At 47.4% G+C, this 27,740-nt stretch overlaps 1 pseudogene; it reads left to right on the top strand.

Moving 5' to 3' along the window:
- Positions 1-7,423: 7,423 nt before the first annotated feature.
- On the top strand, positions 7,424-8,887 carry LOC131916411 (large ribosomal subunit protein uL18-like; annotated as a pseudogene).
- Positions 8,888-27,740: the final 18,853 nt, after the last annotated feature.

The following is a 27,740-nucleotide window of genomic DNA, read 5'->3' as shown; positions in this document are numbered from 1 at the left end:
ATTGTAAGCTATGATACTATTCACACTACAAAAGAGAGACAGAGGTGCACAGAAGATACACAATGTGCCCAAGGGCTTCCAGCTAGTTTCAGGGTCTCTGGTTTCAGAATCCCCATTCTTAACCATCACGTGAATAAAACCGTCGAGAGTTGCACTATGGACAGCCTGCATACCCACATCCAAAGTGGGAACTAGCCAGTTGTTTGTTTCCACCCAGGGGCATCAGGGACATGAGTGAGATAATTTGCTGCTCAGGTCCATCCTTCCCTCCAATTGCTAAATCCCGGTGGTAGTAATCGAGAGGCAGGATTCCAAAATAAACCTCATCTGAAAACCACTGGGATAAACATTTTTTTCTTCTTAGTCTTTTTTTGTTGTTGTTATGTTTTGGTTGAAAAAGGAATAAATCTTCTATTCTGAGAGCCTTTTCAGGGTAGCAGTAGCTTGTGTCTCTTTTCCTTTTTCCACAGTGCTTGCCCCATAGAACCGTATACAGCTTTACTGAGTGTGCCTGAGAGCACCCAGAATCCTCACATTGGCACTCCCCAACCCGGGGCTCAGATGGGCAGAGACTGGAGGGGATGCCCAGCCTTTTGTTTTTGTTCTAGGTTTGTATGTGAGAAAGAGTGTGTTCATGCATGTGTGTATTGTGTTGGTTTTAGTTCCTGGATCAAACCTAAGGTCTCGTGCATGCTCAGCAAGTATTCTATCCCTAAGCTGTACCCCTGGCCTCTCCAGTCTTAACGAACCAGAATAATATGGATAAGAAGTTGTGTATGGTGGAGTTACCTCCAGCAGCCCTCATGAGCACAGACAGTTTTCTGTTTCTCGTTTAGTCTCCCTAAAAAGCCAACCTGGGAGGAAAGAAGAGCAGGAATTAGTAATGCTTTCTACCAGGAGGAGAAAGAAGAGCAGGAATTAGTAATGCTTTCTACCAGGAGGAGAAAGAATGTGACACTAAAATACTGCAAGGGAACACAAAGTAACCCAATGGGTAAGAGCGCTGCCACCAAGCCTGATGTCCCGACTTCATCCCCCAGAACTCATGGGGTAGGGGAGGGCCAACTCCTGCAAACTGTCTTCTGACTTCTGCACCACCTCTCTCTCTCTCTCTCTCTCTCTCTCTCTCACACACACACACACACACACACACACACACACACACAAATAAATAAGTAATTAAATAATTGTAAAAAATGTAAAGCTATTCTTTCTCCCCCTACTCTCCAGAGACAGGGTCTCTCTGTTTAGTCTCGGCCGTTCTGGAACTCACTATGTAGACCAGACTGACCTCCAACTTACAGAGATCTACCTACGTATGCCTCCCAAGTGCTGGGATTAAAGGCCTGAACTACTACAGCCAGTACCCTTCTTTGAAAAGAAAATTTTTATTTTTATTTTTTTATGTGTGTGAGCAATGACCTGCATGCATGTACCCCAGGTGTCAGATCCCCTGGAAACTGGAGTTACCGACAGCTGTGAGCTGCTATGTGGAGGCTGGGAAACCAACCCAGGTTCTCTGGAAGAGCAGTCAGTGCTCTTAACTGATCAGCTGTCTCTCCAGCTCCTTACTTTTTATTTTTAATTATTTGAAATATGAGTGTGTCTGTTTCTGGGTATGTGCACATGAGTGCAGATGCCCACACAGGCCAGAAGAGGGCATTAGAGTTAGAGTCACAGGCCTCTGTGAGCTGCCTGAGATGGCTTCTGAGAACCAAACTCCAGTCATCTGCTAAAGTGGTACATGCTCTTCACTGTTGAACCATATCTCCAGTCCTGTTTTTTTCTTTTTTCTTTTTAAAAATACATGAGACTTATAACCCAGGCTGACCTTGAACTTGATATACAGCCAAGAATGACCCTCAACTGCTATTCTTCTGCCTCCACCTCCCTAGTAACAGGATTATAGCCGTGCACCACCATCCTAGTTCATATGATAGTGAGGCTTGAACCCAGGGCCTCATGTATGCTAGACAAACGGTTACCAGCCAAGCCACATGCCCAGCCCACTGAAGTGTCTGTGCAATGCTCTATTGCAGGGATGTGTTTTAATCATCTGAAAGGTTTAGCTAACTTCCAAGCTTCCCGGGTTTGGGTGTTCGGTTTTAGAAGTAACGCTGCACTGTGTCCTTCACGCGTCTAGCTCTGCTTCTGTTTTAATTGTTCAGATAATTCTCAGCAACAGGAATATTGAGTCAGTGGGTGTGGGCATCTTTCTGGCTCTTGGCACGAAGTTCATGACACTTTCCAAGAAGTACTGAATAATTTGCAGGGTTTCCCAGCAGCTTAGCGCACCTATTTCACCAACATTTTCACCTTTTAGCTGGGTGGGGTGGTGCACACCTGTCATCACAGGGCTAGAGTCTGAGGCAAGAAGCTCAGGAACACTCATTGGAGGCCGACCCAGACTTCACAGTAAGACCGTGTCTTAAAAGTGCTTCAGGTCCGGACCGGAGGGATGGCTCAGTGGTTAAGAGCATTGGCTGCTCTTTCAAAGGACCTGGCTTCAATTCCCAGCACCCACATGGCAGCTCACACCTGTCTGTAACTCCACTTCCAGGGCTTCTGACACCTTCACACAGACATACATGCAGGCAAAACACCAATGATCATTTATAAAAAAAAAAAAAAAAAAAAAAAAAAAAAAAAAAAAAAAGCATTTCAGGGCTGGCAAAATGCCTCATCAGGTAGAGATGCATACAACCGGACCTGATGACCTGAGTCCAATCCCTTGACTTATGTGGTAAAAGACAAACTCCCAAAGGTTATCCTCTTTAATCCCAGCACTCAGGATGCAGATAGGTGGATTTCTGTGAAGAGAAGGCCAGCCTGGTCTACATAGTGAATTCCAGGACATCCAGGACTACAAAAAGAGACCCTGTCTCAAAAAATAAAATTAAAAGGTTGTCCTCCAACCTCCTATGACACACACATGTTATTAAATTTTAAATTTTAAATAAAAATTTAAAGAATTACACACATAATTTTTGGAGTGTTTTTAGGACCAGCTGGGGTGGTGCAGGATTTTAATCCCAATGGGATTCAAATTAATTAAATTAATCTCCAGAGAGAGGTGCATAATCCTAGCATTCCAGAGTCTGAGGCAAAAGGGACTCAAATTCACATACATAGACCGGGTCACAAAATGAAGTAACAGCAAATGCAGATTTTTAGCCTCCCAAGGATCTATGGGATCTTGGAGTCTCCTTCCAGTAAATCTTCAATCCCCAGGCCACGCGACCAGGGCCTCTGCGGTTGGTTGCCCATTTCCATCTTAATCCAAAGGAACAGGAAGCTCGTTAGGAAGAGGCTCTTTCTGCTCCCCAGAGGAACCGGTTAGACTGCCTGGAAATCCAGTTTTTCCAAAGCATTAGCATAAAAGCGCTGGAGAGTGGAGAGAAAGGAGGCCAGCTTCCCCCGCTCTGTAGAGAACTCTCCCTCCCCAGAAGAAGGGGGGGCTGCGGTGGACCGCGTGGCAGGTGGTGTTTATCTACAATCACGGGCTATTCACCAAACCCCCAAACCGCCTCTTGGGTGCAAATTGTTCATCAGTGTCCTCACTTAGCCATTCATCCCGAGAGCTGAGCCACTTACGATGCCTCCCTGCTCAGCAAATCAAACTCCAAAAGAGCGCATAAGGCCTGGAAGCCACACAAAGGCAGCTTCCCCACCCCCGGGCTGGGGAAGGACACCGCCAGCCCTTAGGTTTGAAGGAGGCAAGTGTGTTCGCTAGAGCAAAATCAGACATTTTTATATAATCTCCATAGAGTCTCCCTTTACTGGAGACAGGAGAGAGGTTTTCAACTCCACCCTTAAAACAACCATCCAGCCTTTCTCTGCTGCTAATTCATTTGTGAGCGGGAACCCAGGGTCTCAGCCCGGATCCAGTAACCCAGCAGGCAGGGTGCGCTTGGAAGAGGCGTTTGTTTATCTGTCTTTAGCGCAGTTTCCCACTGTGGCAAAAGCCAACACCCCGGAGACAAAGGACCAGTTAAGCCATCCTGTCTTTCTGGGTTATGCCCAGCCATGCATGACCTGCAAACACCAATTCTGAGGCGGCAAAAGCTGTTAAATAAAAACACTACGGGATTCATATAAGATTGTTACGATTATTTTTTATTTATTCTAATCAACATGTGTATTTGTGTGTGTGCACATGGGTATATCATATGGTGGGGAGAGCGGAAGTGCACGTGGGCCGTGGAGCTCAGGAGATAACTTGGTGGAACGGTTCTCTCCTTCCACCTTTTACATGAGTCTCATAGCTGGGCTTCCCATACCTTTACCTACTGAGCCACTGCCCCCGGCCAAGATTATTTTTTAAAGCTATCAAATGAATGAGGCTGGGGCATTGGCTCCGTGGGTACACTGGGCAGGTGTGACAGCCTGTCTATACTCCCAGCACTCCAGAGGCATGAACTAGGGAACCATGGGGCAAGTTAGCTGCTAGAGTGAGGCAAATCAGCAAGCTCTATGTCAGTGATAGATACTGCCTCAATACATCAAGTGGAGTCCTGGAGAGACAGCTCAGAAGTTAAGAGCACTGACTGCTCTCTCAGAGGACCTGGGTTCAATTCCTAGCGCCTACATAGTGGCTCCCAACTGTCTGTGACTCCAGTTCTAGGGAATCTGATGCCCAGATGAACATACATACATGCACGTAAAATACTCATATAAATAAAATTTAAATGAATATGTATCACGGAAGGCAATTAATGAACACATGTGGATGCACATGAATGTTTACACTCACACAGGGAACAGATTATATTATTAAAAAAAAAATCTAGTCAGGAATGGTGCACATCTTTAATCCCAGAGACAGGCAGGCAGATCTCTGAGTTCAAGGCTAGCCAGTTCTACATCCAGACTACATGGTGAGAACCTGTCTCAACAACAACAATGAAAAAAAAACTATCGGCAGAGGCAGGCAGATCTCTGTGAGTTCGAGGCCAGCCTGGGCTACAGAGTGAGTTCCAGGAAAGGCGCAAAGCTACACAGAGAAACCCTGTCTCGAAAAACCAAAAGAAAAAAGAAAAAAAAACTATGAAGTTAAACTAGGAATGGAGTCCTACAATCTATAACTGCAGCACTCAGGAAGCTGAGGCCAGATTGCCATGGATTAAAAGCCACCCTGAGTTCCAGACCAGCCTGGAGAATAATACAAAACCCTCTCTACAAAAACAAAAGATGGCTCAGCAGTTACAAACACTGACTGCTCTTCCAGAGGACCAGGGTTCAATTCCCAACACCCATCGAGTGGCTCACAACCATCTGTAACTCCAATCCCAAGGGATCAAACATCCTCTTTTGAACTCTGAGGGTACCACACACACTGCACTCATATACCTAAAATAAAAATAGAATCTCAATAAATATTTTAAACCAGAAGAAAAAAATCTCTTAAATTAACTTAGAATCGGGGTTAGTGTGTGATTGCTGCTCTTCCAGACGACCCAAGTTTGTTTCCTGCACCCACACTGGGTAGCTCACCATCTCCAGAACTACAGCTCCAGAGGATCGAACACCCTCTTCTGGCTTCTAAGGATACCTACGAGGCCCTTTCACACGCACACAGCATGCTCACACACAGACATACAGAACTGAAACAATTTTTTTTTTTTAGACAGGGTTTCTCTATGAAGTCCTGGCTATCCTGGATCTTGCTCTGTAGACCAGGCTGGCCTCAAACTCACAAAGATCCTCCTGCCTCTACCTCCCAAGTGCTGGGATTAAAGGCGTGCACCATCACTGCCCAGCTTGTTTTATTCTTATTTTATTTTATATGGATGGAGTTTTGTCTGCATGTACGTCTGTGCACCACACATATACCTGGTGCCCAGACAAACACACTTAAAAATAGATAAACTGGGGCTCATCAGTTAAGTACACTAGCTGCTCTTGCAGAGGATCCAGGTTCAATTCCCAGAACCCACATGGCAGCTCACAACTATCTGTAGCTCCGGTCCTAGGGGATCCAGTGCTCTCCAAAGACACAGACCTAACATTTAGGCAAAACACCCAGACACAAAATATTATAATTATTATTATTATTATTTATTTATTTATTTATTTATTTATTTATTTATTTATAATCATTAAAGACCTTTAATGCCAGCACACAGGAGACAGAGGCAGGCAGATCTCTGTGAGTTCAAGGCTAACCTGATCTACAGAGTGAGATCTAGGACAGCCAGAGCTACACAGAGAAACCCTGTCTCAAAAAAAGGAAAAAAGAAAAGCTAAGGATCTGGTTTTATGTTTATTGTGGTCCCTTGAGGGATTAAGGGACTGTCTCAAGCTTCATTGAGCAAACAGTGGAGATGAACTTCAGTCCGCCACCACAGCTTTGACAAATGACCAGGGAGAGGAGGAAACTGTGGTAACTGGGTCTCTTTACAGTTGTGTCTGGCCTCCATGACACTTTACAGGCCTTCTTCCAGCCCCTCTCTCACCTGTTCCTCTTCCAAAGCAAGTTCTTGTGCCTTCTCCTTACCCCAATCCCACTCTTGCTTTGAAAAATCCCTTTTCTGAAGAAAATGCATTCCCTTTTTTCAGCTGGGAGCTGAGTCAGCACTGGCACCTGGGACACCACCTCCTTGGGGAAGGGAACCATTTTTTTCTGGTTTTGCCCCTAAACTAAAAGACAAACATTGATCTTAAGATATTCAAGGCATCAGCCAGTTCTTTAAACCAAGAATTCCACAGTATTGTCATACTTTGGATTCTGGACATGAGCAAGCCCCTCAGCCAAGGCTGACAATATTAACACTGTTGAGTATTTCACTATATTTCATTTATTTGGTAAAAATAAATGTTATAAATATGGAAGTCAGAGGACAGCTTGCATGAGTTAGTCTTTCCTTCCTTCCACCATGTGAGTCCTAGGGATGGAACTCAGGTCATTATGATTGACAGCAAGTGCCTTTAACTGCTGAGCGGGCTCATTGGCCTCTGCACAATATTTTCGTTGTTGTTGTTTTGTTTTTTGTTTTTTGTTTTTCGAGACAGGGTTTCTCTGTGTAGTTTTGGAGACTATCCTGGAACTCACTCTGTAGCCCAGGCTGGCCTCAAACTCACAGAGATCCTCCTGCCTCTGCTTCCTGAGTCCTGGGATTTAAAGGCGTGCACCACCACCGCCTGGCCCCTGCACAGTATTTCAATACTGTCACAGTTACATGTGCCCACCCAGCCAACTTTCCCAACCACCTACTGGTCTCAAACATTGCTTTTGCAGACAAGCTTGGACCGCTAGATCATAATAATTTAGGGCTGGGAATGTAGCTCAGTTGGTTGAGTGCTTGCCTAGCGTATGTGAGGCCCTGGGTTCGATCTTCAGCAGTGTTTAAAAAAAAAAAAATTAGACATACTGCGCATGCGCACGACACTCCAGTCTTTTTTTCCCCCTAGCACCGCCGGCTGGCAGGTCTGTGTGGAGCCGCGGTTGCGGGTTGTTGTTCCACAGGATGGGGTTTGTGAAAGTTGTCAAGAATAAGGCCTACTTTAAGAGATACCAAGTGAGATTTAGAAGGCGGGCGAGAGGGTAAAACTGACTACTATGCTCGGAAACGATTGGTGATCCAAGACAAAAGTAAGTACAACACACCCAACTACAGGATGGTAGTTCGTGTAACCAACAGAGATATCATCTGCCAGATTGCCTATGCCCGTATAGAAGGGGACATGATCGTGTGCGCAGCATATGCACACGAGCTGCCCAAGTACAGTGTGAAAGTTGGCCTGACAGATTATGCTGCGGCCTATTGCACTGGCCTGCTGCTGGCCCGCAGGCTTTGAAAGACACCCAGCCTCCCTGCCTAACATAGCTTAGCTCAGTTGCTTTTGGAAAAAAGGCCTGAGAGGTACCGAGGAGTTCAGTCAGCCACCTAGCCCCAGAGCGAGGAACTAAAAGGTCAGAAAAAGGTCGGGAAAACCCCCTATACCCTAGACAGAAGCTCGGGGGAAAAACCACGAGCTGACCTGGGTTTGAACCTGGCCTCATCCAATCAGAACTGGCCTCATTTGCATCACCCAATCAGAACCCGGTAACCAGGCTTCTTGTTTCTGTACCCGTGCCCGACCCTATAAAAACCCTCTGCTCCAGCCCGTGGGCGCGCCAGTCACTTGAGCTTCTTGAGAGACTGTGTCGCCCCGGGTACCCGTGTTCCGGAATAAAGCCTCTTGCTGTTTGCATCTGATTCGTGGTCTCGGTGTGCTCCTTGGGCGAGGGTCTCTCCTGAGGGAAGACTGCCGTCAGGGAGTCTTTCAGCTTCTCAGTAGGTTTGGCATGGACAAGATCTATGAAGGCCATGTGGAGGTGACTGGAGATGAATACAATGTGGAAAGCATTGATGGTCAGCCTGGTGCCTTCACTTGCTATTTGGATGCAGGTCTTGCCCTGACTACAACTGGCAATAAAGTTTTTGGGGCCCTGAAGGGAGCTGTGGATGGAGGCTTGTCTATTCCTCATAGTACCAAACGATTCCCTGGTTATGATTCTGAAAACAAGGAGTTCAATGCAGAAGTACACCGTAAGCACATCATGGGTCAGAATGTCGCAGACTACATGCGCTACCTGATGGAGGAAGACGAAGATGCTTATAAGAAACAGTTCTCTCAGTACCTCAAGAACAACGTGACGCCAGACGTGATGGAGGAGATGTATAAGAAAGCTCACGCTGCTATCTGAGAGAATCCAGTCTATGAGAAGAAGCCCAAGAGAGAAGTGAAGAAGAGGTGGAATCGACCCAAAATGTCTCTTGCCCAGAAGAAAGATCGGGCTGCTCAAAAGAAGGCAAGCTTCCTCAGAGCTCAGGAAAGGGCTGCTGGGAGCTAAAGCAATTTTCTATGAAGATTTTTTCATAAAGATAATAAACTTATTGACTAAGCAGCCAAAAAAAAAATTAACGACATACATTTGAATTAACTGTTGTGGCACACACCTATAATCCCAGCACTTGGGAGGCAGATGAAGAAGAATCAGGAGTTCAAAGTCATCCTTGACTACAGAGTGAATTTGAGACCAGCCTGTACTACATGAGACTGTCTCAAAATATACACCTACAAACAAGCTAAGTAAGTATTAATAACTTTCTTGTTGTTGTTGAGGCAGGCTTTTGCTGTATAGCCCAGGCTCGCCTCAAACTCTTGATCCTCCTGCCTCAGTGTTCCAGGGGCTGGGATGACAGGTGTGTGTACTGCCATGCTCCACTGGCAATGGCATTTTCTAAAACTCCTTGGTTTATCTCAACAAGTAGTCAAGGTTAAGACCCACTGAACTGAAGGAATTCAGAGGTGATAGATAAGAGGGTAGACTAGAAAGGCCATGGAATGTTCCAGCAGGAGGTGGGATCTGAGCCACGTCTTTGAGAATAAGCAGGGAGCAAGAAAGGAATTCAAGTGAGACAGTGTACGCACACACTCAGTTTGGCAAAAGACTAATAAAATGAGAAATGGGCTGGAAGTGGCCCCTAACCCCAAATAAGGGGTTCTCACAGACCTGAGTCACAGGAGAATCTGAGATGTGCAGGGAGATAAGCTGGGGGAGAGAAAACAAGAGCTTAGAGAAATGTTGGAGCCAAGGTCAGGCCACAGAGCTTATTAAAGATTTTCTAAGCAGGCATGGTGTGGTACATGCCTGTAATCTCAGCACTTGGGAAATGGAGGCAGGAGGGTCAATTCAAGGTCATTCTACTCTTTTTTTGGGGGGGGAGGGAGGGCTCAGCAGGTAATGGTGCTTGCTGCCATGGCTGAGGACCTGAGTTGGATCCCCATGCCCACCTGATGGAAGGAAAGAACCAACTCCCACCACTTGTCCTGACTTCTACCTGTGTGTGTAGCTGTGAGTACACCTTTAATCCCAGTACTCGGGAGGCAGAGGCAGGTGGATCTAAGTTTGAAGCCCATTCTGGTCTACAGAGCGAGATCCAGGACAACCAGAGCTATATAGAGAAACCCTGTATCAAAAAACAAAACAAAACAAAAAATCATTTCGGGATATTTGAGCAAACTGTGTAAAGATGTGTCCCCATTTTACCTCACTTGCCTAAGGCACCTGATTGGTTTAATAAAGAGCTGAATGGCCAATAGCCAGGCAGGAGAGGATAAGTGGGACTTCTGGGCAGAGATAGGAACTCTGGGAATAAGGGAGGCAGGCTCAAGCCATCCAGACACAGAAAGAGTCAGACATACAGAATGGAGGAGAAATAAGCTAGTTGGGAACAAGCCTAAGCTAAAGGCCAAGCTTTCATAATTAATGAGTCTCTGTGTCATTATTTGGGGGGCTGGCAGTCCAAAGAAAGTCCAACAAGAAAGATTCATTACACAAAACAAAAAAACACCTTGGTGTGTTGGCCCAAGTTTATATGCACACACATATATGTGCAGTAAACAAATCAAAACATTTTATTATTATCTTATATGTATGTGTGTTTTTCCTGTGTGTATGTCTATACATCATGTATATGTCTGGTGCCTTTGGAGGTCAGAAAAAAGCATCAGATCCCCTGGAACTGAAGTTACAGAACTTCTCAACTGAAGTTGAGAACTGCCGTGTTGGTCTTTGCTCTTACCCATGGAGCCATCTCTCCACTCCAACAAATATAATCTTAAGAAGAAATATTTAGGGGTCAGTGAGATGCTCACAGAGTGAACTGCTTGCTTTAAAAAGCTAAAGACCTGAGTTCAACCTTCAGAGCACACAAATTTGGGAAGAGGACCAACCCCATAAAGTTCTCCTCTGGCTATGCACCCACACATACATCATCCATACACACAGCAACAATAAATACAAGAGGAGGGCTGGAGAGATGGCCCATCAGTCATAAGCACTGCTGCTCTTGCAGAGGACCCAGGTTAGGTTCCCAGCACCCACATGACAGCTCACAAGTGCCTGTAACTCCAGTTCCAGAGGATCCGATGCTCTCTTCTGGCTCTCATAGACATCAGGTGCACACGCAGTACACTTACATGCATGCGAGCAAACACTCATACACATAAACTAAATATTTTTAAGTAAGAAAAAAACTCTCTTAAAAAGGAGATTGAAAGAGTTTCTCAAGTGGAAATACGTAGTAATGGGGAGGGAGGGATGCAGGGAGAGTCCCATGTAATACTGCTGGGAGTATATGTGGGTAGTAGTACTTCCCTAGAAGGCAGTGCGGCCTTTTGAAACACTGGAAAAATGCTTCTCTATTCAAAGAGACACAAGTTCGTGTCACAGGACACAGCTTGGCCAAGCTGAGCTAAAGCTGAAATTTCAGCTCCATCCTGTTCTGGCCAACGACACTGACGGCACATGCAGAGAACACCCCTCACCAGTGTGTGCAGCGGCCAGGCTAGAGGCCTGTGGTTTGCACTCACAGAACTGCACACTATCAGCCTTGGCTAGGATGTGATGATCTGAATGAGCCTCCTCCCATAGCCCAGGCACTTACATACTTGGTCCCCAGTTGGTAAGGCTGTTAGGAGGTGTGGCCTTGCTGGAGGAAGTGTGTCACTGCGGGGTGGGTTTTGAGGTTTCACACTCAGTTCACTCTCTCTCTCTCTGTGCTTGCTGCTTGCAGTTTGAGAAGGGAGCTCTTAGCTATTCCTGCTGCCGCGTCTGCCTGCTGTCATACTTCCTGGGTGTGGTGGGGACAGGCTCTTACCCTTCTGGAGTCAGAAGCCCCAAACAAGCCCTTCCTTCTGTAAGCTGCCTTGGTCATGGTGTTTTATCACCCTCTATGAAAGTCATTAAATGTGGAGTCTTCAGGGACTGTACCAGCGGGAAGCACTTCACCATGGAGCTATGGGAAGGAGCTAAGAAGTGCTCAAGAAATCAGCCCTGAAAGAACTCAGACCCAGAACAGAGAAAATCAGTGGAAATGCCTGCTTTTGTACAGTGTGATGGTTCTCGGCTGCCATTCTCATACTCTAGAGGCTGAAATGGGGGGGGTCACCTCAAATTTAAGGTCAGCCTGAGCTATGTAGTGAGTTCCTGGCCAGCCTAGACTACAGAGTTCATGAGGGAAAAATTAACAACAAAAATATCAGGTGTGGTGTGCATGCCAGTCATCCCATCGCTTGAAAGAAAGATGGAAGCAGAAGGAACTCAGGGTCACCTCTGGTCACCCAGGCTCAAAACAACCTAACCTACCCTACCCAAAAAAGATACCAAGCGGGAGAGGCTGGAGAGAAGGCTCAGCAGTTAAAAACTCATACTTCCCTTTCAGAGAACAGAGTTCAGTTCCCGGAAGCCTTGTCAGGCAGCTCAGTCACCTGTATCTACAGCTCCGTGGGTCTCCAAAGCCTCTAACCCTCAGAGATCTGCCTGCCTCTGCTTCCCAAGTGCTGGCATTAAACATATGCACCATTATGCCCTGTCCAAAATAAATCTTTTTTTTTAAAGAGAGGGAAAAAAAAAAAACCAAAATAATCAAAAGAGGTGCTCTTGAGGGACAGTCCCCAGGGCCGAGGACGAGTCAGAATTGGGCCGAGGACGAGTCAGAATTGTCTTTTCCAATCTTGGTCATTACCATTCCCTTTGCCAGGAATTGATCCATGTTAGTCACTTTTTGTCACAGAGAAAATCAATTAAAGGGGGAACGATTGATTTTGGCTCAGAGTGACCGGCTAGGGTTCTGTTGTTTTTAGGCCTGTGACAAAAACAGAAACATCATGGCACCATGGTGGAAGGTATGGCAGAGGAAAATACCTCATGGAACCGTAACGGGACAGAGAGAGGGGTTGGAGTGAGGAGAAAGAATCTAAGGACAAGATAAACCCTTCCAAGTCCACCCACTTCCTCCTAGTCCACATCTTGCCAGCGCATCCAATACGAACCCATCGGCAGACTAAGTCACTGATGATGAAAGTGAGTGTCCTCATGGTCCAGTCCGCTCTCAGTGGCACCAGCTGGGGACCAAGCCTTCATTCAACACATGAGCCTTTGGGGAGAACACCTTATCTCCAAACCACAGTGCGATTGATCCAAAGAGGTACATAACATAGTTCCGGCTTGGAATTCAAGAGGTGTACCTAGAAGGAACTGCCTCCCACCAAAGAGAGGTTTTCAGAAGGTGCAAGCAACCAAGAGCCCTCCACTCTCCTCCCTGGAAGACCATTGTCTGGATTTCAGACAATGGGTGCTGAGGCTGCATTCTTTTTAAATTTTATTTATTTGTTTGTTTGTTATTTATTTATTTTTGAGGCTGTATTGTTGCAGTCCTGAGGAATCTCAGTGATTCTAAGCCAACAGCATCTCGGTTCCTACACCTCACTGAACTGCCGAGCAGTCCTGCTTCCAGACTGCACAGCCTGGGAGACTATTAAACAAGCATCTGCACAGTTTCAAGCACTTCTTTTTTTTTTTTTTTTTTCCCTCGAGACAGGGTTTCTCTGTGTAGCTTTGCACCTTTCCTGGAGCTTACTCTGTAGCCCAGGCTGGCCTCGAACTCACAGAGATCCACCTGGCTCTGCCTCCCGAGTGCTGGGATTAAAGGCGTGCGCCACCACCGCCCAGCCACTTTTTTTTTTTTTAAAGCTAAGTTCTTCCTCTGAAGCTTTTTTTGTTTTTAGATAGAGTTCCATGCCCAATGTGGTAGTCTTTAATCCTAGTATTCAGGAAGCAGACACAGGTTTGTGAGTTTGAGGACAGCCAGGGCTACAGAGTGAGACCCTGTCTCCAAAATAAAAGTTGCAGGGGGTGGGGGGAGGTGGGCAGGGCAGGTGAGTTTCAGGTAGCCAAGGTTGTCCTTCAACTCAATCTGTAGCCAAGATTAACCTTAAATTCTTGGTCCTCCTGTCTCTACCTTCTGAGTGTTGTGATTACAAGCATACACCACCACATATGATTTAAGAGTGCTAGGGACTTTGGGGGCTGGAGAGATGACTCAGCGGTTAAGAGCACTGGCTGCTCTTCCAGAGGTCCTGAGTTCAATCCCCAGCAATCACATGGTGGCTCACAACCATCTATAGTGGGATCTGATGCCCTCTTCTGGTGTGTATATCCATAATAAATAAAAAAAAAAAATCGTTAAAAAAAAAAAAAAAAGATTGAAGAAGCCAGCTTGGGCTACATGAAACTGTGTTTCGAAAAAATTAAAAAAAAAAACAGTAAGAGGATATAAGGTGTATTTAGGGTTTTTTGTTTGGTTTGATTTCTGTTGTTGGCATTTATCTGTTTGTTGTGGTGGTTTGGATGAGAAATGGCTCCCATAGGCTCGTATGTTTGAATACTTGGTCCCCAGTGGGTGGAACTGCTTGGGAAGGGTTAGGAGGTGTGTCCTTGTTGGAGGAGGTGTGTCACTAGGGATGAGCTAGAGGTTTCTAGAGTTGCGACATTCCCAGTGTGTACTCTCTACCTCCTATTTGTGATGTGAACTCTCAGATGTTTTTGCCATCATACCTTTGCTCGGCCATCCTGGACTCTAACCCTCTGAAACCATAAACCCAATTAAATGCCTCCATTTATAAGCTGCCTTAGTCCAAGGTGGTTTTTTGGTGGTAGTGGTGGGTTTTTGGTTGTTTTGTTTTGAGACAGGTCTCTCTATTTTGTATCTCTGGCTATCCTGGAACTCACTATGTGGATCAGTCTGGCCTTGAACTCACACAGATCCACCTGCCTCTGCCTCCCAAGTGCTGGGATTACAGGCATTACCATCCCTCCCAGCAACACATGGGATCTTGTTTTAGGCTTCAGACATTCAAGTGAAGATATCTGTGAAGCTACAGGACAAGGAGTCAAACAAAACACCTAAACTTAGGAGACAACAAGGCCGAGCTGACGTCACTGGAGACTCCAAAGTTTCCCCTAGACTGTCAGGAATGCTGGCCGATGTTGGCCGTAGAAATGCCAACTCTACGGCATCTTAAACCTGAGACCAGACAGTTCATTCCAGGATCCACTGTTCACGGGCTTCACCGCAACCAAGCTCCCGGGCGGCTTCCTGTGGACAGCTCTGCTGGCCCACAGAATCTCGGGCGGCTTCCTGTGGACAGCCCTGCTGGCCTGCAGAAGGATGCTGCAGCTTTCCCAGTCCATCCTCAAATCTTTTTCAAAGCATGAAGGGCAGCTTCTCCTCACATGTTTTTGTCTGAAATCCCCCCAGCTTACATGCTCACCATTGTCAAGCACTGCGCTATGTGTCCACCCTCAAATAAAACCTGGACCAAGACAAATGGTTAACATGATTGCTTGCACCAATCATAACTCATCTACTGGCACCAAGGAGAGACCGCCTTCCCTAAACAAGAAGAAAATGAGCTTGGCGTGGTGGCGCACACCTTTAATCCCAACACTCAGGAGGCAGAGGCAGATGGATCTCTGTAAGTTCGAGGCCAGCCTGGTCTACAGAGTGAATTCCAGGCAGCCAGGGCTACACATTGTGAGACACATTGTGAATCTCACAAAATCAAAAATCAGAGGAAAACAGAGGAGGAGGAGGAGGAGGAGGAGGAGGAGTGTTGAATTGGCAACCACCTGCATGTGCTGCTTAAGGAGGGAGGGACGGAGTGGGAAAGGGCTGAGACAGAACTGGGAGAGGAGTGGGACAGGGAGAGAGGAGGACGGAGAAATAAAAGACAGAAGAGGAGGAGGACGGACTCCAGAAAGAGGCCAAACAAAGAACTTCCAGACTGAAGAAGTAGACAGCATAGCTTCAGATCTTACAAGGATACCTAGAGAGGGGGGGGAGCGGGGGATGCAACCAGAAAGGATCAGCTAGTAAAAGAGTCATTTCCATTCTGCCCCCCTCTGGGAAGGGAATTTGGCTGCTCACCTGGTAGCAAAATAAAATAAAAAATGTACAGAAGCAAATCTTATAAGGAGTTCAAATAGCTGAGGTCAATCCTGGTGAACATTAACTTGGCAAGTGTTATCAAGAACTAAAAACATAGTCGGGCGGTGGTGGCGCACGCCTTTGATCCCAGCACTCAGGAGGCAGAGCCAGGTGGATCTCTGTGAGTTCAAGGCCAGCCTGGTCTACAGAGTGAGATCCAGGACAAGCATCAAAACTACACAGAGAAACCCTGTCTGGAAAAAAAAAAAAAAAAAAAAAAAAAAACAACCAAACAACAACAACAAAGAACTAAAAACATATTAAGCAGGGTAAGCAGGAGAGTGTGAGCGTGTGTGTGTGTGTGTGTGTGTGTGTGTGTGTGTGTGTGTGTGTGTATGTGTGTGTGTGTGTGTGTGTGTGTGTGTGTGTGTGTGTAGAGGACATAAAGAGAGAAGCTGAGCACAGAGCCTTCCAGAATCAAGCTGTAGCTCGAATGGACCAGGGCTAAGTTGGAAGCATCCTCTCCTGCATATTCATTGGGAAGTTTCTCACCAGCCAGAGAGGGAGCCACGAGAGAGGAGAGCCCCTCCCACCAGGCTCTGTGATTAATTCTCAACTCCCTTGGGGTTTGATATAAAAAAAGGGACTAATCACCCTTTCTTACCATCTGGACAATTATGGTCTCCCATCAGCTGGTACAAAATGAGGGGTTTGTGACACTTTAGTGGCAGCCCTGCCCCCATCACATCTGGGCCTTAATCTCTTGAATTAGCCAAATCAAGGGAAGTTTGGGATTGTATTGTGAGCTGAGTGATGGAATAAATAACCTACCCGCCAGGCTGCACTCCAAGTGTCCCCGCCTCCGCCATCGCGGCCAGACGGGTTCTATACATGCCTGGTGGGGAGACAGAAGGGCAGCTAGTGTAAGGCTACAGCAAGGAGATGTCCATCTGCTGTCTCCCCTGGGCCCACGAGAGCAGGGGAAAACTCAGGTTTTCCTGAGGGAGGTTGGACGTGGGGAGGAACAATAACAGGACTCTGAAATGTTAGGGTCCCTCTGGGTCCCTTCTTCCTGGCACTGATTGCACAAGTCTGGAACCCTCAGGAATTCTGTTCTATAGATTGCTCAGAACTTGAGGACAAGAACCAGATGTGGCTTTCCAATATCCTTTCAGGTCCAGTACTCAAAGAAAGGCACAAGGAAGGGCTTGGGGAATGTTAGTCATGTGAGTGAATGAAGGAAGGAAGGAAAGAGAGAAAGTAGAGTGTTAAGAACACACATTCCAGCCGGGCAGTGGTGGCGCACGCCTTTAATCCCAGCACTTGAGAGGCAGAGCCAGGCGGATCTCTGTGAGTTCGAGGCCAGCCTGGGCTACCAAGTGAGTTCCAGAAAAGGCGCAAAGCTACACAGAGAAACCCTGTCTCGAAAAACCAAAAAAAAAAAAAGAACACACATTCCAGTCAGGTGATGGTGGTGCACACCCCTAAACTAATCCCAGCACTCACAAGACAGAGGCTGGCAGATCTCTGTGAGTTCGAGGCCAGCCTGGTCTACAATGTAAGTTCCAGGACAGCCAGGACTACACAGAGAAACCCTGTCTTTAAAAAAAAAAAAAAAAAAATCCTATTGTATGTGTGTAGGTACACACTACATGAATGGGTGTGTACCATATGCCTGGTGTCTAGTGCCCGTGAGAGCTATGGAGGCCAGAAGAGAGTGTCAGATCCCCTGCAACTGGAATTACAGCTGGTTTGTGACCTGCCTATGGATGTTGGGAATCGAACCCAGGTCCTTTGGAAGAACAGCCAATAATCTTCACCACTGAGCAATCTCTCTAGGCACCTATGCTGTTTCTCCAGGAGCATCATATGTTCATCCTAGGCAGACACTGAGTCACTTCCGACAGAAGGTAACTTGTTAGATCTTCTTTCCCAGTCCCTTTGTGTGTTTTTATTTTTTCCAGGCAGATGGCCTGGAACTCACTATGTAGACCAGGCTGGCCTTGAACTTACAGAGAGATCTGCCTGCCTCTACTCCTTGAGTGCTGGGATAGAAGGTATGCACCACCTACCCACCTCTATTCCTGAAAGCACATTCTGAGTTGTAAAGACTGTCTAAGAGGCAGAGATAATGATGTAGCTGGTCAGGGCCTGTGGAGACAGCCTGGTGAGCAAGCCATCCTGAGTCTCCCACCAGCTGCACCAGCCCAGGGCCTGATACTCCACTAGCATGCGGGAAGGAGGGACTGGTCCTCAGCATACTCTCTGTGGGCGCCTGGAGATGGGTAGCACAGTGACTCAGCCCCATCCGTGGCGGCTGGGGTCTCCCAGACACAGCTTGGCACGCTAAGTCATGTTTTTATTTGAGGTTCATCTTGATGGGCAGAGAATCCCTGTAGGCAGGTGGTGACTAAGGCTGGTGTGTCACGAATACTGCTGGCCTCCTCTACGCACCACCGCAGCGGTGTCCCTGGAGGAACTAAGAGAATGTGGCCCTTCCCTCTTGCACCTTCCGATGAGGGCTGGGGGACTTCCCTGCAAAGGAACAGATGGCTGCTCACCCACATGTACACACCCATGTGCCCAGCCAGGCTCCCTCCACAGAAAGGACATTTCATAGTCACTGCTTAAAGCCAGGCATGGTGGCACCTGCCTGTAATGCCAGTACTCAGAAAGCTGAGGCAGGGGAGAGCCTAACTAAATAATTAAAACTAGCTAACTAACCCACCCTCCCCCGATCTCTGCTTATCAACGCTCCAGAGGATTCAGCCCCAGAGTGTATCCCAGCTACCCCTCCCAACATGACTCTAAAATAGCTAAATTTTCTTTCTCCCTCAAAAGGTTCCCCATAGCAGCGCTTCCACCCACATCTTGGATCCCCCACACCCCGTTCCTGCCTCCCTGTAGACAGCCCACTGCTGCCTCCCTCCCACTCAGCCCTCTGCTCTCGGAGCTCTGAACACCCAAAAAGGAAAAAGGATTTGTGCTGAGGGAAGACAGAGCTGGGGAGGAAGGGGAGGGCTGCGTGGCAGCTGACGCTCCGCAGGATAAGTGGCCTGCGTCTATGCCAAGGGTGGGGCTCCTGTGAATTCTGGGAGACGGAGGAAGAGGAGGGAGAAAACCGTTCCGGTTTGCATGGCACATCCCAAGTCCTATCATAAACATTATTGAATAGGCTTTCCCCAAAGGAAGGATGGGCCAAAGGACAATAGAGAGCTCAGATTAGACACTCATTTAATGAACATTTAACCCAGCACCCTATGTGCCGGGCAACACACACACAGTAAAGATTACAGACAAGAAAAAAACAGTGTGCTTGCCCCAGAACTCACACGTTTGAGTGGGAGAGACACAAGCCGACGTGTAATATACTGCCGGGGAAGAGGAGGGCACTAGGTACGGTGCGGGCATAAAGTCGGGCCAGAGAGATGGTCAGACAGACTTCCCTGGGAGGAACTAAGTTGGTGAAAATGGGGAAAAGTCATGCCTAGGCTATAGCAGCACCCTGTGCCGAGGCCTGGGGCTGAGAGTGGCCGGCCACGGGTACCAGGATGTGTGTTTGGAAGAACTCAGAATGTTTTTGTTTTCATTTTTTTTTTTTTTTTTTTTTTTTTTAGGATTTTCGATTTATTTTATTAGTTGAGGTTTTGTTTTGTTTGTTTTCAGAATTTCACTATGCAGCCCTCACTTGGAACTCCATATGTTGACGAGGCTGGCCTCAAATTCACCCAGACTTTCCCTCCTTTGCCTCCAGAGTGCTGGGATCACAGGCATGTGTCACTGCAGAGGGTTTTTGCTTTGTTTTGTTTTAGGCAAAGCCTTGCTATATAGCCCAGACTAGCCTGGAACTTGGGATAATCCCCCTGCCTCATTTTCTCAAGTGCTGAGATACAAGTGTGTACCACCACACTGATCCATTGATTTTTTTAAAAATTTTTTAATTAAAATGTAATTACATGGGTGGTGGTGTAATTAATTAATCCCAACACTTGGGAGGCAGAGACAGGTGACAGTCTCTGAGTTCAAGGCCAGCCTTACTCACAGACTGAGTCCCAGGACAGCCAAGGCTACACAGAGAAACCTTGTCTCGAAAAAAAAAAATTAATTAAAAATAAAAAATAAAAAATAATTAATTAATTAAGATGTAATTACATCACTTTCCCACTTCTCTTTTCTCCTTCCAACCCCTCTCCTGTCCCCCTCTCAAACTGATGGCCTTTCTTTGATCATTATATATTCATCCCTAGAATTATGTACACAGAAACACTAAAAACAGATTTGTGTGTATGTGCATGTATGTCTGTCTTAAAAAACAAAAACAAAAAACAAAAAAATCCTGAGCTAGAGATATGACTCATCAGTTAGGAGAGCAGGCTACTCTTCCAAGAGGATCTAAGTTCAAGTCTCAGCACACACGTTACCATATAAGGATCTGGATTGGGTTCATTTCTCTAGCAGTTAAAAAATTAAGAGGCAGAGGCTGGAGAGATGACTTAGTAGTTAAGAGCACTGGCTGCTCTTCCAAAGGACCCGGTTCAATTCCCAGCACCCACATGGCAGCTCACAACTGTCTGTAACTCCAGTTCCAGGGAGCTTGACACCCTACACACAAGCAAAACACCAATAAACATTAAATCAATCAATCAATAGAATTAAAAGGCAGGAAAAAAAATCTCCAGTGAAACAGATGGGAGGGAGCAGGGAAAAATCTCAGACCTGGCTGTAGAGTCAACAGATGAAAACTACTTTTATTAAAGTTGAAGACGCACACATACAGCAAGACAGATAAACAGACACACACAGAGCAAGGCTCAGCAGGGGTGGGCAAGGACTGGGGATGCCAAGCTGAAACCTGGTCTCTTCTAGAGGGTTGGTGGGTTTGTTGGGTTATTGTTTTGTTTTTAGAGGCAGGGTTTCTTTGTGTAACAGCCCTGGCTGTTCTGGAACTGACTTTGTAGATCAGAGATCGGCCCGCCTGCCTCTGCCTCCCCAGTGCCAGGATTAAAGGTGTGCACCACCACCGTGGTCCAGCTTGGGTTGTTTTTTGTTTGTTTGTTGTTTGTTTTTAAACAGTCTTCAGTGTGCCTCTGTCTCAAGCTGTCTGACCTTTGTCTCCAGAGAATGAGGATGAAGTGAGAAGCTTGCCATCATTATCGTTTAGCGGTGGCCGCTTTCCCTGTCTGTCTGCCTATCAGGGACCTAACTCCTAGTCCCCTCGAATGTTAGGTGGCTTACCACCAACTGTGACTCCATTCCAGGGCATCCCATGCCTTCTTCTGTCCTTCGAGGGCTCTTGCTCGCACAGGCACAGACACACATAAATAAACAACATAAGACTCCTGGACACTGACGTTTCATGAGTTGAAGGCCAGCTAGGTTGGTTAAACAGTGAATGTGATGCCTCCCTGGAGTTCAACTGTCAGGGAAACACCAAAAACAACAACAGCAACAAAACCCACAACCAAGAATGGTGGTACGTGCCTATAACTCCAGCTACTTCCGAGGCAGGAAGATTGTGAGTTCAAGGCCAGCCTGGGTAACAGAGAATTTGATGCCAGCCCAAGCTGCAGAGTGAGGTTCTGTCCGCTCCCATTTCCACAAAAACAAAACCCGCAGCTGGGACTTGAGCAAAAGATTTTAGGATATATGTGCCTGACCCATACTCCCATTTTGGAAAATTCTGCCTGGCACCCAACCCGGAGCACAAGATGGGAGGACAAGAGGTGACAGAACTTGGGACCATACCCCAGAGAAAAGCAGGTGGGGACCTCAGTTCAGAGTTTCATGTGCAGGGAGCCAAGGCAGACCTTCAGGTCTTTAACAGGTTGGTTTACTGGTCATGGTCACAAGTATGGGGGACAGGGGCCAAGAAAGGAGGGTCCCAGGTTCCCACGTGGATGTTGGGAGAACAAGGGTGCTGCAATTGGAGACAGGGAAGCTAAGATCAAGCTTAGAGGAAGCCCAGGCAAGACCTGCTCGCCATTTCCTGAGTTCAAGGTTCCCAGGGGCAGCCAGGAGCTGAAAACCAGCAAGGAGGTGAGGTGGGGCTTGTCTTGGAGGAGAGAAGGCTTGGAAGTCAGGCTGTAGTGAACCATGGGTGTGGATGAGATCACCCAGGAGGAGTGGGGAAGAAAAGACAGGCAGACTGGGCTTCCTGTCCTCAGGCCTGGTGGGCTGAAGTTCTTAGGCTGGCCTTCGGCAGAACAGAAGCTCAAAATACTGTTGCTAAATGAAAAGTAGGTGCAGGCAGTGTGTAAAAATCCCTTACTTCACAAGCTGAGCAACCTGGGAGCCATGACGGAAGGAGAGAACATTCCTGAAAGCTGCCCTCTGCCCTCTACATACACACAGTGGCGTGTATGTGTGTGTGTGTGTGTGTTCCTGTTCCCACACCCACATGTCATGAATAGGGGCCATGTTTAGTCCCAGCACTCAGGAGGCAGAGGCAGGTAGATCTCTGTGAATTTGAGCCCATCTTGGATTACAGAGTGAGTTCCAGGCCTGTCAGGGCTACACAGTAAGACCCTGTCTCAAAAAAAAAAAAAGATACAGTCATACAGAGTCATGTATGTTAGAGGTGTATAATTCAGTTGGAAAGTATGAGCGAGGCCCTGGTTCCCATCAGTCACACACACACACACACACACACACACACACACACACACACACACCACATTGCACATGTGGAAATCAGAGGACAACTTAGAGGAGTCATATCTCTGCTCCCACCACGTGGTTCCCAATGATCCAACTCAGGTCATCAATCAGGCTTGGCCACAAGCGACAAGCATCTTTCCCTACCACATCTCACCAACCTTCCATCTTCTTTGGAAACTTTCTACTCATAGTCCCTTGTCCTGACCCCTGAGAAGTCCTAAGATGCCTCCCATCTTAACTCCCGCCTTTCCGGTCCCGGCGTTTTGATTATCTCACCAGCTGCAAGGCACCAAACGCTCCCGCCCCCCGCGCCCCCCGCGCCCCCCCCCCCCCCCCCCCCCGTGCCTCCTACTCTCTCCCTTGTCTCGTATTTTTAAACAGTTGTACTTGTAGGCAGTCTTCGGCACTGCCATCAGCTGTCTGTTGGAAGTATTTTCATCAAACACTGTGTTTGTGTGGTTAAACCCTAACTTTCTGTGGGGGGAGGCAAAGCCATCAATTACTCCAGGATGACACTTTTAACTAACTTCTAACTGGCTCTGGAAGTTGATTTGGTTCTTGGACCTAAATGTAGGTGTGTTAGTTACTCCCAAAGCCAAACAAAAAGCAGTTGTGGGGGATGGGGATGCAGAAGGAACATATCCAAAGACAGTCCAGTTGTTCCAGCCCAACTCAGCCTTCTCTCTAGTCAACTTCCTCTCTGCCCATCCATCCACCTATACATTTTCTAGTCCATCCATCCATCTGTCCATTTATCAACTCCATCTATCCATCTACCTAAGAACATCAATCTGTCTTAAAAACACGCCCAGCCTAGCATGGTAATACATACCTTTAAAGTCAGGATGAGTGAGGCAGAAGCAGGTTGATCTCTGTGAGTTCAAGGCCAGCCTGGTCTGCAGAGCTAGTTCTAGGTCAGCCATGGCTATGTAGTAAGATTCTGTCTTAAATTAGAAAAAAAAAAAAAATTGGCCATGCATGGTGGCACACACGTTTAATCCCAGCACTCGGGAGGCAGAGGCAGGCAGATCTCTGAGTTCGAGGCCACTCTGGTCTACAGAGTGAGTTCCAGGACAGCCAGGGATACACAGAGAAACCTTGTCTCAAAATTAATGAATTAATTAAAAAATTCATGCCTAGCAAGCACAAGGCCCTGGGTTTGGTCCTCAGCTCTGGGGGAAAAAAAAAATCAAAACATTATCCAATGCTTGCCCTGTGCCAGACAGTGCCCAGGGAAATGAATATAAGTGGGAGTTGGCACCAACCTTCTTCCAGGCTGGTGGAGAAAAAAGACAAATTTTAAAAGGGCTGAGAAGGCTGACTGGAGAGCAGAGTAACGCTGTCTTTTAAAAAAGAAATAAGCAAATCAAGGGGCTGGTTATGTGGCTCCTTTTATACAATGCTTGCCTAGATCCCCTGGATTCAGTCCGAAGCACCCATAAAACCATGATGGCATGGCCCGTAATCTGAGCACTGAGGAAGTGGGACAGTGGGATCAGAAACCCAAGCTCATCCTTAGCTACAACCTGTCAAAACAACACATACGCAATCAACAACAACAAGCCAGGTATAGTGGCGCATGCCTGCAATTCCAGCCCTTGGGAGACAGGTCAGGAGAATCTGCTTCCATCCCGAGAGTTCCAGGCCAGCCGGGGCTGCACAAAGATACCCTGGATCAAATCAAATCGATAAATAAACCCATACACCATTTCATACTTTTTTCTTTCTCTCCACTACCATTTCTTCTAAAATTCCACCTCCAGGCATAAGTGGGTAAATGGCTGTTCACCTAACTAGTCTTAAGAACCCCTCTTGTTTTGGGGTGGGGAGACCGGGCAAAGGAGATGAAAACAACATCCAGTCCCTGGATCCCTTGGCAGCTGTAATTGAGGCCTGTCACACAGAGAGAAGCCGGCTGCAAATTGCATTCATCAACGAATTACAGCAATTACAGTCCCAGCCCCTGCCTAATGGGGTGAAGACACATCCAGTCAGGCAGTCCCAATTCAGGGATGGCAAATACTTCGGGCTACCAGTCTCATTTTGTCCAGCCAAGGCCCCAAGTTTAGCCTTCACACAACTCATCAGGAAGGATGGGACCCCCCTCCCATCCTTAAGAGGTCTCTGGGTGTTTTTCTCAGGCATCCATGAGGCTTTTCCAGCAATCTGGACCAAACACTGTCACTGGGCCCTCAGCGGAGTTTCATTCAGATTTAGTCCTTGGGAGAGTTGCTTTGCTGGCACATCCAGGAGCAGCTAAGAGTGCCCTCCTTGCTGGCACTAGGCCAGCTCGATCCTTCAGTCCCTGCTGCCCACCCTGACAGCATGGGACCAAGGCTAGGGTGAGGCTCACCTGAAACCTGTGGAGGTGGAGTGCAAGTGTCACCTCCCAGGAGGACAGGTATGTGACCACCCACATGAGATGGGAGCTTTTCCCTCACTCCCTTCCCAGGAGGCAACGGCAACCTTCAACAATGTAGGGGTGTGTGTGTGTGTGTGTGTGTGTGTGTGTGTGTGTGTGTGTGTGTACATGTATGTATGTGTGTGTGTGTGAGGCACATCCACCACAGGACAACCATATGCTAGGGACCAAAGGACAGGCGGGTATGAGGACATGACACCAAGCTCTCTGGTTTGATCTTGGATGTAAAACAGCAGCCAGATGCCCAGAAAGAACGTTTATTTCTTCTCCTTTGCCCCTTGCTTCAGGATTCTGGCTCCTCTAGATAGGGCTGTGCCAGAAGAAGAGAAAGGTTCAGACATCAGCCTGCTCACCTCCACCCCTGGGCCCACCCCTCCCACTAACCAGCCATCTCCTCTACTCTCCTGCCAGCTTAGCACTGGGTGGTGAACAGGGAAAGGACCAGGAAAGGAGGTGTCGTTTCTGATCTAAAGTTTCAAAGGAAACCAGGCCAGGCCCGCCCTTCCCGGTCAAGGGAATGTGTCCTGTGTTATCTAAGTAGGAGTTGAGCTTCGGGGTGGTGTGGGGTGTGTGTGTGTGTGTGTGTGTGTGTGTGTGTGTGTGTGTGTGTGTGTGTGTGTAATCGTGGTGGTAGGGGTGTGTGACTTGCTCCTGAGCAGTCCTTTCTCTGTGACAGGAAGTGAGGTTGGATAGAACCAGTAAAAAGAAAATCCAAGAGAAGGAGTTCATGTCTGACGTCCCCTGGGACCCCAGAGCCTTCTGCTGTGGCAGTTAAGGACCCACTGAGCAAGGGCAACAGTCAGGGAAAACCCCGAGGCCCAGCTCCCCAGTGGTTCTCAAAGAAGCTCAGGGCTTCATCCTGACTTCCGGATAAATGTCAAGGTCAACCAGGCAAGATCAAAGGCAGGATCCAGGGGTTGAGAATGGAGGGTGGAATGAGGTGGGGTGAGGACAGATGAGGGAGAGGAAGAGTACCCAGAGAAGGGGGGGGGGGCTGAACTGCAACGTGAGTAGTGATGGAGGCAGTGTCTCGGGTCAGCCTGCATTTTCCAGCTACACACTGAATAGATGCCCTTGAGACTCCACCTAGACCCCCTACACTGTCAGGGGATGGCGGGGGGCATGTGTTGGCTGCCAAAAGCTTCCCTTCTTTGGACACTTGCCCTCGGCCTAGAGGATGCACAGAGCTACCAGCAGCTAGTCATCTGATGATGTAGGCATAAAAGACCAGCCTTCTTCTGCGGAGTGTGTGTGTGTGTGTGTGTGTGTGTGTGTGTGTGTGTGTGTGTGCAGGAGGCATGGAGATGTGATTGAGCTCAGGTCTCATGTAGCCCAAGCCTGGCCTCAAACTCAATATATAGCTAAGGGCCTTGAACTCCTGACTTTCTTGCCTCTGCTTCCCAAGCACTATGATTACTGGCCTGCTCCCCTATGCTTAACTTTATTTTGTTTCATTGGGGTTTAGTTTGTTTTTGGTTTTTTAAGACAGGGTCTCTCTACATAGCCCTGGCTATCCTGGAACTCACATGTAGACCAGGCTGGCCTCAAACTCACAGAGATCTGCCTGCCTCTGCCACCATGCCCATCTTATTTTTTTTCTCTGAGTCAGGGTCTCCTGTAGCCCAGGCTGACCTCAAACTCACTATATAGCCAAGGCTGGCCCAGCTCCTGGTGCTCCTCAACCCATGTTCCCAGCTCTGGGGCTGCAGGCATGGATCACCTCGTGCAGTTTGTTTTTGGTTTTCCCCTTCTTTCTTTTAGGAGTAAAGGGTTTTTAGTTGGTTTTTTTTTTTTTTTTTTTTTTTTTTAACCAGTACTTCCACCACTTCAAGAAGGGAATGACCATAAGGTGTGTGTGTGTGTGTGTGTGTGTGTGTGTGTGTGTGTGTGTGTACTGAGGATATCTCTGCATGTGAGTGGTACCAGTGTATACACAAGTCCCTCTGCTCAGTATCAAGGGTCTCAGCCTGGGATGGCCCCAGAGCAGAAGGCACGTTTCCTGGGAAGATCCGACCTGGTTCTTTCCTGTTCTCTGTCCTTTCAGAGAGTAAAGGGGAACCTGGTATATGATGGTCCCTACCCTGGGACCCTAAATCATGATGCAACTACTAATAAAAATTCACTGGGAAAGGAAGGAGGAGGAGGAGGAAGAGGAAGAAGAGGAGGAGAAAGGTTCTTTTTGGTTTTGTCTGAGACAGTCTTACTATGTAGCCCAACCTGGTCCCGAACACATAGCCATCCTCTGGTCTCTGCCTCCTGAACCATTGGGGTCACAGATGTGAACCATCAGCCTTAGCTACCAGGCAGGATTCTTTGCGGAATGCATCTCCAAAGCTTTCTGCAGGGTCCAGTCGGAGCCGGACTCTGAGCTGTGAAGGCAGCCTTGCTTGGCTCCTGTGACCCATTTTGTTTCCCTTTCTCTAGAGAGACTGCTCCATGTAAACCAGGGACCCTTGTTTGTGTCTCCATGAGCAAATGAGAGACAGTTTTCTCCTTTATGCTGATGGGATGGTACTACAGCCTGTGTAGAGTGAGCATGTACTCAGCCACTGAACTAAAGACCTAACTCCCCAATCCACTTCCTTTTATTTTATTGGGTTTATTTATTTTATGTGTATATGAGAATGCCTATTGGTACCCACTGGATCCCCTGGATCTGGAAGTATGCATGGCTATGAGCCAACATGTGGGTGATAGGAACAGACCCCAGGTCCTGTGCAAGAGCAACAAGTTAAAACGTATCTTTGTATAAACATTGTATCTCCAGTGGCTAGAATGTGTCAGATCGCCAACCCTAAATACCACTCAGACTGCTCCAACTGATGAACAATGTGACTGGATTCATGCTCTGGATGGCAGATACATGGGTTAAGGGGGTTATTCTAGGACTGCCCTCTCCACTC

The sequence above is a fragment of the Peromyscus eremicus genome, chromosome 8a, assembly GCF_949786415.1.
Source record: "Peromyscus eremicus chromosome 8a, PerEre_H2_v1, whole genome shotgun sequence".
NCBI lineage: Eukaryota > Metazoa > Chordata > Mammalia > Rodentia > Cricetidae > Peromyscus > Peromyscus eremicus.
This window is presented reverse-complemented; position numbering and strand designations above follow the sequence as displayed.